Source organism: Salvelinus namaycush, chromosome 22, assembly GCF_016432855.1.
Source record: "Salvelinus namaycush isolate Seneca chromosome 22, SaNama_1.0, whole genome shotgun sequence".
Classification (NCBI taxonomy): Eukaryota; Metazoa; Chordata; class Actinopteri; order Salmoniformes; family Salmonidae; genus Salvelinus; species Salvelinus namaycush.
Window position 1 is genome coordinate 1577285 of NC_052328.1, and position 15134 is coordinate 1592418.

General features: G+C 42.5%; 2 long non-coding RNA genes across 3 annotated transcripts; both read right to left on the reverse strand.

The window, feature by feature from the left end:
• Positions 1–8143: 8143 nt before the first annotated feature.
• Positions 8144–10057, reverse strand: LOC120017989. The gene is made up of 3 exons (XR_005472166.1): positions 9977–10057; positions 9599–9683; positions 8144–8368 (listed from the first exon to the last, which is right to left on the reverse strand). It is a non-coding gene; the product is annotated as an uncharacterized LOC120017989 (long non-coding RNA).
• A 3210-nt stretch (positions 10058–13267) lies between these two features.
• LOC120017781 lies at positions 13268–14774 on the reverse strand. Of its 2 annotated transcripts, XR_005472141.1 has the most exons (5): positions 14739–14774; positions 14467–14505; positions 14195–14233; positions 13778–13995; positions 13268–13460 (listed from the first exon to the last, which is right to left on the reverse strand). It is a non-coding gene; the product is annotated as an uncharacterized LOC120017781 (long non-coding RNA). The 2 variants fall into 2 exon arrangements; XR_005472140.1 differs by lacking the exon at positions 14467–14505.
• Positions 14775–15134: the final 360 nt, after the last annotated feature.

Genomic DNA, 15134 nt, shown 5'->3' on the forward strand with positions numbered 1-15134 from the left:
TTGGCTAATCTTGGTACAAAAACATGATGTAAATTGATTCTTCAGAAAACCTATGCAAACTCGCTCCAGGTCATCAAATAAGTCAACACTCAATGCACACAATGTCACTCACTATACTCTTAGAAAATAATATCTAGATACAACTTAAAGGGGTTTTATTGCATTCTTAATATACGAGACCCCTAAAAGATCTACATAGAACCATTTTAGCTAAACAACAACTGTAACAATGTCTTTTAAAGACAACAAGTGCTTATTGGGCAAATGTATTTATGTTTTCAATAAACATTTTCAGGTGAAATATATCTTAATTGTTTAATTGCCTGTTACGTGAACAGTGTTTCAGAGGGTTGGGTACTGTCTGTGGCAGGAAATATACACATTTCCACTGACAATGGATGAATAAAGATCTGTTTGAGGGGACGTTTAATTTGAGACAGACACAACACCCTTGACCTTGATGGTGAAGAACAAAAGATGGCAATGGCTGGGACATATAGTATGCAGACTATCACCAAAACACAGCCTGCAATTAATACACAGTACACAGGATGGGAAGAGAAATCCAGGACGTCCAAAAGAGACGTGGAGAAGAACGACCTGGTGTAACTGTTATATCAGACCTGCAGTGTGTTCTGGTCCAGACAACATGGTGTAACTGTTACATCAGGCCTGCAGTGTGTTCTGGTCCAGACAACCTGGTGTAACTGTTATATCAGACCTGCAGTGTGTTCTGATCCAGACAACCTGGTGTAACTGTTATAACAGACCTGCAGTGTGTTCTGGTCCAGACAACCTGGTGTAACTGTTATATCAGGCCTGCAGTGTGTTCTGATCCAGACAACCTGGTGTAACTGTTACATCAGGCCTGCAGTGTGTTCTGGTCCAGACAACCTGGTGTAACTGTTATATCAGACCTGCAGTGTGTTCTGGTCCAGACAACCTGGTGTAACTGTTATATCAGGCCTGCAGTGTGTTCTGGTCCAGACAACCTGGTGTAACTGTTATATCAGGCCTGCAGTGTGTTCTGGTCCAGACAACCTGGTGTAACTGTTATATCAGACCTGCAGTGTGTTCTGGTCCAGACAACCTGGTGTAACTGTTACATCAGACCTGCAGTGTGTTCTGGTCCAGACAACCTGGTGTAACTGTTATTTAACCAGGTAGGCTAGTTGAGAACAAGTTCTCATTTACAACTGCGACCTGACCAAGATAAAGCAAAGCAGTTCGACACATACAACAACACAGAGTTACACATGGAATAAACAAACATACAATAATACAGTAGGAAAATCTATATACAGCATGTGCAAATGAGGTAGGATAAGAGAGATAAGGCAATAAATAGGCCATGGTGGCAAAGTAATTACAATATAGCAATTAAACACTGGAATGGTAGGATGTGCAGAGGATGAATGTGCAAGTTGAGATTCTGGGATGCAAAGGCGCAAGATAAATAAATAAATACAGTATGGGGATGAGGTAGATTGGATGGGCTATTTACAGATGAGCTATGTACAGGTGCAGTGATCTGTGAGTTGCTCTGACAGCTGGTGCTTAAAGCTAGTGAGGGAGGTAAGAGTCTCCAGCTTCAGAGATTTGTGCAGTTCGTTCCAGTCATTGGCAGCAGAGAACTGGAAGGAGAGGCGGCCAAAGGAAGAATTGGCTTTGGGGGTGACCAGTGAGATATACCTGCTGGAGCGCGTGCTACAGGTGGGTGCTGCTATGGTGACCAGTGAGCTGAGATAAGGCGGGGCTTTACCTAGCAGAGACTTATAGATGACCTGGAGCCAGTGGGTTTGGCGACGAGTATGATGCGAGGGCCAGCCAACGAGAGCGTACAGGTCGCAGTGGTGGGTAGTATATGGGGCTTTGGTGACAAAACGGATGGCACTGTAATAGACTGCATCCAATTTGTTGAGTGGAGTGTTGGAGGCTATTTTGTAAATGACATCGCCGAAGTCGAGGATCGGTAGGATGGTCAGTTTTACGAGGGTATGTTTGGCAGCGTGAGTGAAGGATGCTTTGTTGCAAAATAGGAAGCCGATTCTAGATTTAATTTTGGATTGGAGATGTTTATTGTGAGTCTGGAAGGAGAGTTTACAGTTTAACCAAACACCTGGGTATTTGTAGTTGTCCACATAATCTAAGTCAGAACCGTCCAGAGAAGTGATGCTGGACGGGCGGGCAGGTGCGGGCAGCGATCGGTTGAAGAGCATGCATTTAGTTTTACTTGCATTTAAGGACAGTTGTAGGCCACGGAAGGAGAGTTGTATGGCATTGAAGCTCATCTGGAGGTTAGTTAACACAGTGTCCAACGAAGGGCCAGAGGTAAACAGAATGGTGTCGTCTGCGTAGAGGTGGATCAAAGAATCACCAGCTGCGAGAGCTACATCATTGATATATACAGAGAAGAGAGTTGACCCGAGAATTGAACCCTGTGGCACCCCCATAGAGACTGCCAGAGGTCCGGACAACAGGCCCACCGATTTGACATACTGAACTCTATCGGAGAAGTAGTTGTTGAACCAAGCGAGGTAATCATTTGAGAAACCAAGGCTGTTGAGTCTGCCAATGTTGTGATTGACAGAGTCGAAAGCCTTAGCCAGGTCGATGAATACGGCTGCACAGTAATGTCTCTTATCGATGGCGGTTATGATATCGTTTAGGACCCAGAGCGTGGCTGAGGTGCACCCATGACCAGCTCTGAAACCAGATTGCATAGCGGAGAAGGTACGGTTGGATTCAAAATGGTCGGTAATCTGTTTGTTAACTTGGCTTTCAAAGACCTTAGAAAGGCAGGGTAGAATAGATATAGGTCTGTAGCAGTTTGGGTCTAGAGTGTCTCCCCGTTTGAAGAGGGGGATGATCACGGCAGCTTTCCAATCTATGGGAATCTCAGACGATACAAAAGAGAGGTTGAACAGGCTAGTAATAGGGGTTGCAACAATTTTGGCAGATCATTTTAGAAAGAGAGGGTCCAGATTGTCTAGCCCGGCTGATTTGTAGGGGTCCAGATTTTGCAGCTGGAGTGAACCAAGGGCTATATCTATTCCTGGTTCTACATTTTTTGAATGGAGCATGCTTATTTAAAATGGTGAGGAAGGCACTTTTAAAGAATAACCAGGCATCTTCTACTGACAGAATGAGGTCAATGTCATTCCAGGATACCCCGGCCAGGTCGATTAGAAAGGCCTGTTCGCTGAAGTGTTTTAGGGAGCGTTTGGCAGTGATGAGGGGTGGTCGTTTGACCGCAGACCCATTACGGATGCAGGCAATGAGGCAGTGATTGCTGAGATCTTGGCTGAAAACAGCAGAGGTGTATTTGGAGGGCGAGTTAGTTAGGATGATATCTATGAGGGTGCCCGTTTTGACGGATTTGGGGTTGTACCTGGTAGGTTCATAGATAATTTGTGTGAGATTGAGGGCATCAAGCTTAGATTGTAGGATGGCCAGGGTGTTAAGCATGTCCCAGTTTAGGTCACCTAGCAGCATGAGCTCAGAAGATAGATGGGGGGCAATCAATTCACATATGGTCTCCAGGGCACAGCTGGGGGCAGAGGGTGGTCTATAGCAAGCGGCAACAGTGAGAGACTTGTTTCTGGAAAGGTGAATTTTTAGAAGTAGAAGCTCGAATTGTTTTGGTACATACCTGGTTAGTAAGACAGAACTCTGCAGGCTATCTCTGCAGTAGATTGCAACAATGCCCCCTTTGGCAGTTCTATCTTGGCGGAAAATGTTATAGTTAGGGATGGAGATTTCAGGGTTTTTGGAGGTTTTCCTAAGACAGGATTCAGACACGGCTAAGACATCCGGGTTGGCAGAATGTCCTAAAGTAGTGAATAAAGCAAACTTAGGGAGTAGGCTTCTAATGTTAACATGCATGAAACCAAGGCTTTTACGGTTACAGAAGTCAACAAATGAGAGCGCCTGGGGAATGGGAGTGGTGCTGGGGGCTGCAGGGCCTGGATTAACCTCTACATCACCAGAGGAGCAGAGGAGGAGTAGGATAAGGGTACGGCTAAAGGCTATGAGAACTGGCCGTCTAGCACGTTTGGAACAGAGAGTAAAGGGAGCAGGTTTCTGGGCACGATAGCATAGATTCAAGGCATAATGTACAGACAAAGTTATGGTAGGAAGAGAGTACATTGGAGGTAAACCTAGGCATTGAGTAATGATGAGAGAGATATAGTCTCTAGAGACGTTTAAACCAGGTGATGTCATCACATAAGTGGGAGGTGGAACAACATGGTTGGTTAAGGCATATTGAGCAGGGCTAGAGGCTCTACAGTGAAATAAGACAGTAATCACTAACCAGGACAGTAATGGACAAGGCATATTGATATTAGAGAGAGGCATGCTTAGCCAAGTGATCGTATGGGTCCAGTGAGTGGTTGGGCTGGCTGGGGACACGGCGATTCAGACAGTTAGCAGGCCGGGGCTTGCAAACTAGCAATTAGCAGGCCGGGGCTGAGGGACGTCGCGATGGGGAATGTCTGTTTTTGCCTCCTCGTGCGGTGACGTCGATAGACCAGTCGTGGAATTAGTAGGGTTCCAAGTAGCAGAGGGGTCCAAGTCCAATTGACAAAATGGGTACTCCTATAGTGGGCCAAGAAACTGGCCAATGGATCAGCTAACAGTCCAATATGCTATAGATAGCTAGCAGGCCGCGGTTAGCAGAATGGGCCTTCAGGGGACGTCGCGTCTGAGGTGCCTGTTGGGATCCTCAGCAAGATTATATCGGTATTCCAGTCGTGAAGGATCGGCGGGGTTCCGTGCCCCATACCGGCAGTAGAAGGGGTCCGGATATTGTAGCCAAGGAGTGGGCTTCAGGAGTAGCCCAGGAGCCCTAGCCGGGAGATGGGTCTAGCATGGGCTAGCTCCAGGCTAGTTGGTGCGAGCTCCAGGCTAGTTGGTGCTAGCTCTGGGACGGAAACGTTAGCCAGGAGTAGTCAACCCGGGTTGCGGTTAGCTAGCTGCGATGATCCAGATGAAAAGGTTCAGAGTTTGCGGCAGGAATCCGGAGATATGGAGAGAAAACTAGGTCTGGTATGCTCTGGTTTGAAACGTGTTGTACGAAATGGCGAGAGCTTTCCGAGCTAAAGGTTAGCTGATGACCGCTAGCAGTGGTTAACTGACTGATAGCTGGTAGCTAGTTAGCTAGCCAGCTTCAGTTGAGGTATTCCAGTTCGGAGGTAAATAGAAATACTTTAGAAAAAAACAGATCCACACCACATTGGGTGAGGCGGGTTGCAGGAAAGTATTTTGAAGTTGAGGTTTAGGAAAAATATTTTTTTAAATGCAAAGAAAAATATATAAAAATATATATACATGGGACGAGACAAGACAAAGACGTCTGACTGCTACGCCATCTTGTAGCGCCATCTTATATCAGACCTGCAGTGTGTTCTCTGACAAGATAAACCAAAATATAAGACTATATCATGAATTAGTTCCCAGTAAACCACCAACCTGGTAAGATGAACAAAGTGATGAATAAATAAATGAGTTAACGTCACAACAGGTCTTTAATTGACCATGTTCCCAGCACACTGAAGACCACACAGCTCTATGACCACAGCCTCTGTCATCACAACACTAGAAGACTGTTATGATCCAGATTAATCCACATCCATATGCAAAACAACATGTCAAACAGGCTTGTTCTGGCCTGTAGCACATCGAAAAAAAACATACCTTACAATCACCTTTGGCAGCGATTACAGCCGCGGGTCTTTCTGGGTAAGTCTTAATTGCCTTGGATTGTACAATATTTGCCCATTATTCTTTTTCAAAATTCTTCAAGCTCTGTCAAGTTGGTTGTTGATCAATGCTAGATGGACACTTTCAAGTCTTGCCATATATTTTCAAGTCAAACCTGTAACTAGTCCCCTCAGGAACATTCAATGTCGTCTTGGTATAGAACCTCAGTGTAGATGTGTGTTTTAGGTTGTTGTCCAGCTGAAAGGTGAAGTCATCTCCCAGTGTCTGGTGGAAAGCAGACTGAATCAGGTTGTCCTCTATGACTTTGGCTGTGCTTAGCTCCTTTCTGTTAATTTTTTTATCCTGAAAAACTCCACAGTCTAGGCAAGTCAGTTAAGAACAAATTCTTATTTACAATGACGGCCTAGGAACAGTGGGTTAACTGCCTTGTTCAGGGGCAGAACGACAGATTTTTACTCTTGTCAGCTCGGGGATTCAATCCAGCAACCTTTCGGATACTGGTCCAATGTTCTAACCTCTAGGCTACCTGCCGTCCCCAAAAATCAAGGAAGATCATCAGGCAATAAATATGTATGATGTTCTATGTGCTTTCAATGATGATGTTCTCCCCCTGTCATTTCGTGCTGATTTGATGCCTGATCCCAGACAGCACACAAACCTCTGCCCAACGTAGGCACAATGTAACCTATATACATTACGCATTGGGAAGATGCAGTTTAGACATAGTTTGTTAATTGGCAAGATGTCTTGCAGACGTATTTAAGAAAAGCCTACATTTTAAATGATGCAATTCTACATCGTTTCTACATCGTCCAGGCATCAACATTCTATTCTCAAAAGCATAATAGGTTACTCTGCCTCCTCGGGCATTAAGCCTTAGCCAACCCACAAGAACACTTCAAAATACACAACATTGTTCATATACAGTATTTGGTTACCTCAGGACTATCTCTGTATGTTTGTGCATTTGCCTTCAGATATTTACTGGCATAATATTACTGTGAGGAGGTGTAACACTGGATCCTCCAGCTAGTCAGAAAGCTGTCAGCATGTGAGGTTTCCTGAAGTAGGACCAACAGTATTAAAGTTCAAGTTGATTTCATTCAGCCTGTTGTTTGAGCGTTTGCTTGAGCCTGTCTGGAGTGCCAGATGGGTGAGTGGGGTTTGCACTTTTGGGACTATTCCATTGCACCAGGCAAGCTAAATCAAGCACAACATTTAAAAGACAACAGGCACAGGGCTGGTGCCATCCCCTACTGCCATTGTGGCCTTGAGCAAGGCATTTAACCCCTAAACTGTTACAAGGGTAAGGCTGTAATACTGACCCTGTGTTGCTCCCAGCCTGGTGCATTAACAGTCAGGAGATTGAGTACTGTGACAGTAAAAATAGCCACTTCTCAATTCGCAGTGAAGCATTGTGGGATAATTAGTAGTACAGTGGCACCTTCCATGCCTGAATTGAAGTACGTTTTCAAACCATTTCACTTCAAGTTCACCGACGTGCACATGTACAGGCATATGTTTGGTACAGGAAGAGAACATTCCTTCTGGTTGTAATGTTATGTCTACACAAAGAGAAGTCCTGTTCCTTCCAACTGCCACCCAGAGATAATGTAGTACGATAACTAGCAAGACAAAGATAAAGCTCATAGGTTATAGATAGAACTTTATATTCCATGATTGGATGCTCCTCATTACACATAGAATACAACTGGTTTCAATACTGCAACTCCTCAGTGAAACAATACAATGTGGGGTGATCAGCCAATCACATTAAAATGTACTTTACACTGCAAGTTCTTCTCATGTTTCTTCCAAGATGTAAAACTGGGATTGTAATATGTGACTATTGAAAAAACAAACAGAAATGTGTCCTTCTTCATAGCCTACCATATGAGAAAGCTTATTGAACTAATGTGGTTTTACAACTAGTCCTACATGTTTTCAGACGTTCAAATGGAAAACCAGATTTCCTGAAGTAAACAGGCAAAAGGAGGATTTCAAGATCATGGTATCCAGATTCTTACAACATTTTAAAATGACATTTTAACAAAATGGTGGGCCAGGCCTGAACTGATCAGCTCAACTACCATTAAAAAGGATATTGTAAAGCATAGTTTCAGTCAATGTAAGGTCAATGCAAACACACAATATAAAACGTTTATTTACCTAATATAAAAAGTGTACCTACCTAATATATAAAAAGTTCACCTAGCTAATCTGAATGAAACATTTAGAGGTGTATGTATCATACATTTAGCAGAGTAACATGTCAATAAACACACAAAAACTCAACAATATGCTCTTATAGTTACGTCTTCTCCTTTGGTTGGAATGGTCCTTTTCTAAAGCTATAGATCACAAGAACATCTAAAGTGTTGTTAGGGTGTGATGAAATACAAATAAATATTGCAGGAATCTTTTGGACTCATGACAGCGTTACTGAAAAGTGCATGGCTTCCTTCAGTCTTTTCCTAAGTGCATAATTATAATCTGCAACATCACTGTAATAAATAAGAGACAAGTTCTACAATATATTTCCCATATACATCCGTTTTTGTTTGTCCTTGAATTGCTTAATTGACGTCCCAGCACACAGGGTGTGTTTCAATTGAAACAGGTCATTCTCCTAGTGGAGGAAAACCTGCAAAAAAACAATACCGCTGGTTACATAGACTGCAGAACATTAAAGTAGAGTCCAATATTCTGTCCTTTGTCCCTAAGTATGCACTGCATTTACTGGTAATTACTGGTATAATAAACATTGTGGAAACTGTCTAGCCCGTACCTACACCTATCCAATACTTTATATATGGGGAGTGGTGAACAAGTGCACACTTCAGGAGATTTGTAGTTACATAACATTCATACTGAATGAATAAATAGGAACACAGCTAAACAGGTATTTAGAGCAAAAATATTCAAATATTTAGCTGATTCTGAGAAGCGTCAGCTAGCGAGCTAGCCTACCTGTTTCCAGTTGGAAGGAGGAGTAATACAGATGTATTTTAGCCTAGCTAGCCTACCTGTTTCCAGTTAGAAAGAGGAGTAATACAGATGTAATTTAGCCTAGCTAGCCTACCTGTTTCCAGTTAGTTGGATGAGTAATACAGATGTCATTTAGCCTAGCTAGCCTACCTGTTTCCAGTTGGAAGGAGGAGTAATACAGATGTCATTTAGCCTAGCTAGCCTACCTGTTTCCAGTTGGAAGGAGGAGTAATACAGATGTATTTTAGCCTAGCTAGCCTACCTGTTTCCAGTTGGAAGGAGGAGTAATACAGATGTATTTTAGCCTAGCTAGCCTACCTGTTTCCAGTTGGTTGGAAGGAGGAGTAATACAGATGTCCTTTAGCCTAGCTAGCCTACCTGTTTCCAGTTGGTTGGAAGGAGGAGTAATACAGATCTATTTTAGCCTAGCTAGCCTACCTGTTTCCAGTTGGTTGGATGAGTAATACAGATGTCATTTAGCCTAGCTAGCCTACCTGTTTCCAGTTGGTTGGATGAGTTTTACAGATGTTCCTTAGCCTAGCTAGCCTACCTGTTTTCAGTTGGTTGGAGGAGTAATACATATATATTTTAGCCTAGCTAGCCTACCTGTTTCCAGTTGGTTGGATGAGTAATACAGATGTACTTTAGCCTAGCTAGCCTACCTGTTTCCAGTTGGTTGGATGAGTAATACAGATGTTCCTTAGCCTAGCTAGCCTACCTGTTTCCAGTTGGTTGGATGAGTAATACAGATGTACTTTAGCCTAGCTAGCCTACCTGTTTCCAGTTGGTTGGATGAGTAATACAGATGTTCCTTAGCCTAGCTAGCCTACCTGTTTCCAGTTGGTTGGATGAGTAATACAGATGTCATTTAGCCTAGCTAGCCTACCTGTTTTCAGTTGGTTGGATGAGTAATACAGATGTACTTTAGCCTAGATCTGGAGGTTGATGAAGGGAGCGAACCCCACCACATCCTGCAGTATCACCAGGGAAATAGACAGAGAACAACAATACATTATAGATGATACTTCATATCCTTTCAGATGGACATTTTGTTTTGTATGGTCCTTACAGTACAATTGCTTTCATCAATGCCTCAGTGAAACAATACAAGACGCTGTGTGTTCAGCCATTCACATTAAATGTATAGGGTCCCGGATGTTAAGTGTTAAAACTGGGGGGTGATATGTGATTATTCAAATACACTAATTGTTGTGTTATAAATGACAGTAATAATTGTACATGAGTGTGTCCTTCGCCCTCATACCTGCAGCAGCACAAGGGCCCTCTGTAGTGGTGGCTCCACGTCAATCTCAACGTTCCTCTTCCGCAGGGGGTCCAGGCTGGACTCAGTCACGTTGTGACAGTGGTTCACCTTCAGAGACTGGAGCTTGGGGCAGTACTCTGCAACAGTCCTGCACGCATGCACATACACACACAGCAGGACCAAAAGGTGTAAGGACAGGTTAACCAGTGAATATCAAAGTAGGAGTGCCAGTCTCCCCTTTATCCAAAGCAAGCTGGAGCAGGACATACTCTGCAACCGTCCTGGACACAGCACGAAGAGGGTTCTTACAGGTGTGCCATTGCAGATCTAAAACATGTGTCATGACGTTAACCTGTTGGGTGAGGTTTATGACCCCCCCCCCCCCCCCCCCCCCCCACCATAAATACCTTTTCCCCTTTTCTCTCTCTACTCTACAGAATAGACTCTTGGAAAGCCTTTTTTAACATAGAGACAGTATGGTAACATCAAAAGGTTGGGGAATGGAACAATATTTCTGTAATCCAACCAGTTGAAAGTGTCCGTTGTTACTTAAAGAATATGATGTCAGATCAGTTGTCTTCTGAGACATTATTACTGATGATAGGACGGCATAAATTATATCTTGGAAAGTCTACACATTCTAGTCATCAGATTCACATGGAATTGTTATGCAATTTAAATGTTTAAATATGAAACTATTTGTGAAAATATTAAATGTAATTTTATCTTTCTAAATGAGAGAATTGTTTTCATAAGTCATTTTATGCTTACTCGGTGGCCACGCCCAACTGAACAGACATTGGTTGGAGAGGGATGAAACATGCCCTTCTCTTCCCCAGTATAAAGCCCCCGTGACCCAATTCACATCAGACTAAGCAAACCCCAGAGTGAGCTGTGGTTGCGAATGATTGAATATCCACTCTACATAACGAAATGTACATGAGACCAGATCACGTGGAGGTGACGATCACTACGCTGGAAGGATGAATTTCTACTAGACTAGCCAGAATTCAGCACGAGCTAATTATGGCAAAATGGTATGAACTTTGAACTCTTATTGACTAAAGAAGAAGTGATAACTCGACTTCTAGGATGTATCAGCTGCAGCTGTAAACGTACGTGGAGTAGGACAGACAATCTCCTAATAACAACGACAGGCTATAACGTATCCGCTCGACAACATTACGACCAGATAGATTCTTCAAAGGTCAATGGCGATCTCTGCTGGGCAAACCAGGCTTCCATCTTCGACCCATCTATCGAAGCGCAGCTCAGTGGAAATATATATCTTGAATTTTCCTTTTCACAATACCCCATAATGACATCACAATACCCCATAATGACATCACAATACCCCATAATGACAAAGCAAAAACAGGAAATTGTTGAAAAATATACAAAAACTCAAATATCACATTTACATAAGTATTCAGACCCTTTACTCAGTACTTTGTTGAAGCACCTTTGGCAGTGATTACAGCCTTGAGTCTTCTTGGGCATGACGCTACAAGCTTGGCACACCTGTATTTGGGGAGTTTGTCCCAATCTTCTCTGCAGATTCTCTCAAGCTCTGTCAGGTTGGATGGGGAGCGTTGTGGCACAGCTATTTCCGGTCTCTCCAGAGATGCTCAATCAGGTTAAAGTCTGGTCTCTGGCTGGGCCACTCAAGGACATTCAGAGATTTGTCCCGAAGCCACACCTGCGTTGTCTTGCCTGAGTGTTTAGGGTCGTTGTCCTGTTGGAAGGTGAACCTTCACACCAGTCTGAGGTCCTGAGCGCTCTGGAGGAAACATGCACCATCCCTATGATGAAGCATGGTGGTGGCAGCATCATGCTGTGGGGATGTTTTTCAGTGACAGGGACTGAGAGACTAGTCAGGATCGAGGGAAAGGTGAACAGAGCAAAGTACAGAGAGATCCTTGATGAAAACCTGTTCCAGAGTGCTCAGGTTCTCAGACTGCTCATGATGCATTTGTAAGTTATTTTATTGGAGAATCAATGGATATAACATTCATTTATAAGTCCAAAACTGTATGTAGCAACTAAGGATTTTAACTTGAAAGTGAAAGTTTATTAATTAAGTCATCGGATGAATCCCGGAAACCAAAGATGTAACTACAATTCATGTCCACAAGGTAGAGTCAGAGCAGAGATAGTGAAATGTTTTCTGTTGGCCAGTGTCTAGTTCCCCTAATGTGACCTTTAATCTTCCTGTTGCTCAGTGTCTAGATCCCCCAATGTGACCTTTGATCTATAAAGTCAGCAGGAAGTACATGATAGACTGCATTCCAAATGGTACCACATTCTCTATGCAGTGCATTACTTTAGACCAGAGACCACGGGGTTCTGGACAGAATAGAGTGCCATTTAGGACACATTCAGAGTGTGTAAACTAGCATATCACCCTACTCTACCTAGCAACATGATGACAACTACTGATCTGTCAATCAGATGAGCAAAGAGAGGGAGGCTTCTACAACCCCTGAACAGCCAATCAGACAAGGAAAGAGAGGGAGGTTTTAACATATTTGGCAGATTTTAAAATCACAGCTAACAAATGTATGATGCTTAATATAGGTTTATTGAAGGATTACAGTTAAACTGGTGAGCCATACAACGTTTCCACCATGAATTCACATCGTCATCATTTATCAAGCACATCATTAATACTGATGTACATTCAGAAGATATGGACGGTACATTCAGAAGATATGGACGGTACATTCAGAAGATATGGACGGTACATTCAGAAGATATGGACGGTACATTCAGAAGATATGGATGGTACATTCAGAAGATATGGATGGTACATTCAGAAGATATGGACGGTACATTCAGAAGATATGGACGGTACATTCAGAAGATATGGACGGTACATTCAGAAGATATGGACGGTACATTCAGAAGATATGGACGGTACATTCAGAAGATATGGACGGTACATTCAGAAGATATGGACGGTACATTCAGAAGATATGGACGGTACATTCAGAAGATATGGACGGTACATTCAGAAGATATGGACGGTACATTCAGAAGATATGGACGGTACATTCAGAAGATATGGACGGTACATTCAGAAGATATGGACGGTACATTCAGAAGATATGGACGGTACATTCAGAAGATATGGACGGTACATTCAGAAGATATGGACGGTACATTCAGAAGATATGGACGGTACATTCAGAAGATATGGACGGTACATTCAGAAGATATGGACGGTACATTCAGAAGATATGGATGGTACATTCAGAAGATATGGATGGTACATTCAGAAGATATGGACGGTACATTCAGAAGATATGGACGGTACATTCAGAAGATATGGACGGTACATTCAGAAGATATGGACGGTACAATGGATGGATATATTGTGATGTGCAGATCTGCGTCCGTTGGTAATAATGGCAGGTGATGTCAGGTGACGTGTGAGTTCCATAGTGGTCCATTCAATATGGAGACAGGAGAGGATCCTCAATACCTTATGGCAACACACACACACATATATATATTACTGTAACTTTTGATAATGCTATAATACTAATTTGTACAAACACTTGTTTCTCATTGGTTGTTGTATCAGTGGAGGCAGGATTAAAGAACCCAGGTGGTGGATGCAGATCAGATGTCCAGGATGTGATGTCATAAAGTCAGGAGGGAGGGTAAATACATGACTTTACTTTCAGATGTCCAGGATGTGATGTATTTACCCTCCCTCCTGACTTTATGACATTACTTTACTTTCAGATATCCAGGTCACACAGACATCTCACCTCTCAAAGAAAGAGTAGGACTTACAGGTGCTTATCCACAATGCGGATAGAGCCTCCATCTACGACCCATGATACGTCTGAGACGTCGGAGACGTCGGAGACGCCTGATCAGCCGCTGGTTGAAACGTCTGAGATTCCAGTAAATCCTGCGAAATCTGTAACGCCATCCCCAAAACAGATTTTGCAACTTCTCTGATTTGGGTGTCCCCTGCATCTCCTGCAGTAATCCTACTGCAGCTGCCTCTGTACATATGAAATATTCATATCAATATCAGCTGTCATACTGTACATAGTATAAGAGACATCATTATCTGGGAGTGTGTCAGGACATGTACACACTAGTTCCAGCTAGGTATTGACTGCTCAGCAAGCTACATTATTATCATTACTGGTAGTAGTAAAGTTAGTATCAATGTACTATGTTGTAGAGAGATTAATTTACCGTCATTTTGAGCCTCTAGTTCTTCTTGGGGCAAAGAGTCTTTTCAGAGAAAGATTAAACAAAAGTTATTAAAAATGAAACACAAGTGTCTACTTTCAATATCAGCTGTCATACTGTACATAGTATAAGAGACATCATTATCTGGGAGTGTGGCAGGACATGTACACACTAGTTCCAGCTAGGTATTGACTGCTCAGCAAGCTACATTATTATCATTACTGGTAGTAGTAAAGTTAGTATCAATGTACTATGTTGTAGAGAGATTAATTTACCGTCATTTTGAGCCTCTAGTTCTTCTTGAGGCAAAGAGTCTTTTCAGAGAAAGATTAAACAAAAGTTGTTAAAAATGAAACACAAGTGTCTACTTTCAATATCAGCTGTCATACTGTACATAGTATAAGAGACATCATTATCTGGGAGTGTGGCAGGACATGTACACACTAGTTCCAGCTAGGTATTGACTGCTCAGCAAGCTACATTATTATCATTACTGGTAGTAGTAAAGTTAGTATCAATGTACTATGTTGTAGAGAGATTCACTTACCGTCATTTTGAGCCTCTGGTTCTTCTTGAGGCAAAGAGTCTTTTCAGAGAAAGATTAAACAAAAGTTATTAAATGAAACACAAGTGTCTACTTTCATTATTATTTGTATAGATAGATAGATAGATAGATAGATAGATAGATAGATAGATAGATAGATAGATAGATAGATAGATAGATAGATAGATAGATAGATAGATAGATAGATAGATAGATAGATAGATAGATAGATAGATAGATAGATAGATACAGACTCAGTGAGCATAGCCTTGCTATTGAGAAAGGCCGCCGTAGGCAGACATGGCTCTCAAGAGAAGACAGGCTGTGCTCACTGCCCACAAAATGAGGTGGAAACTGAGCTGCACTTCCTAACCTCCTGCCCAATGTATGACCATATTA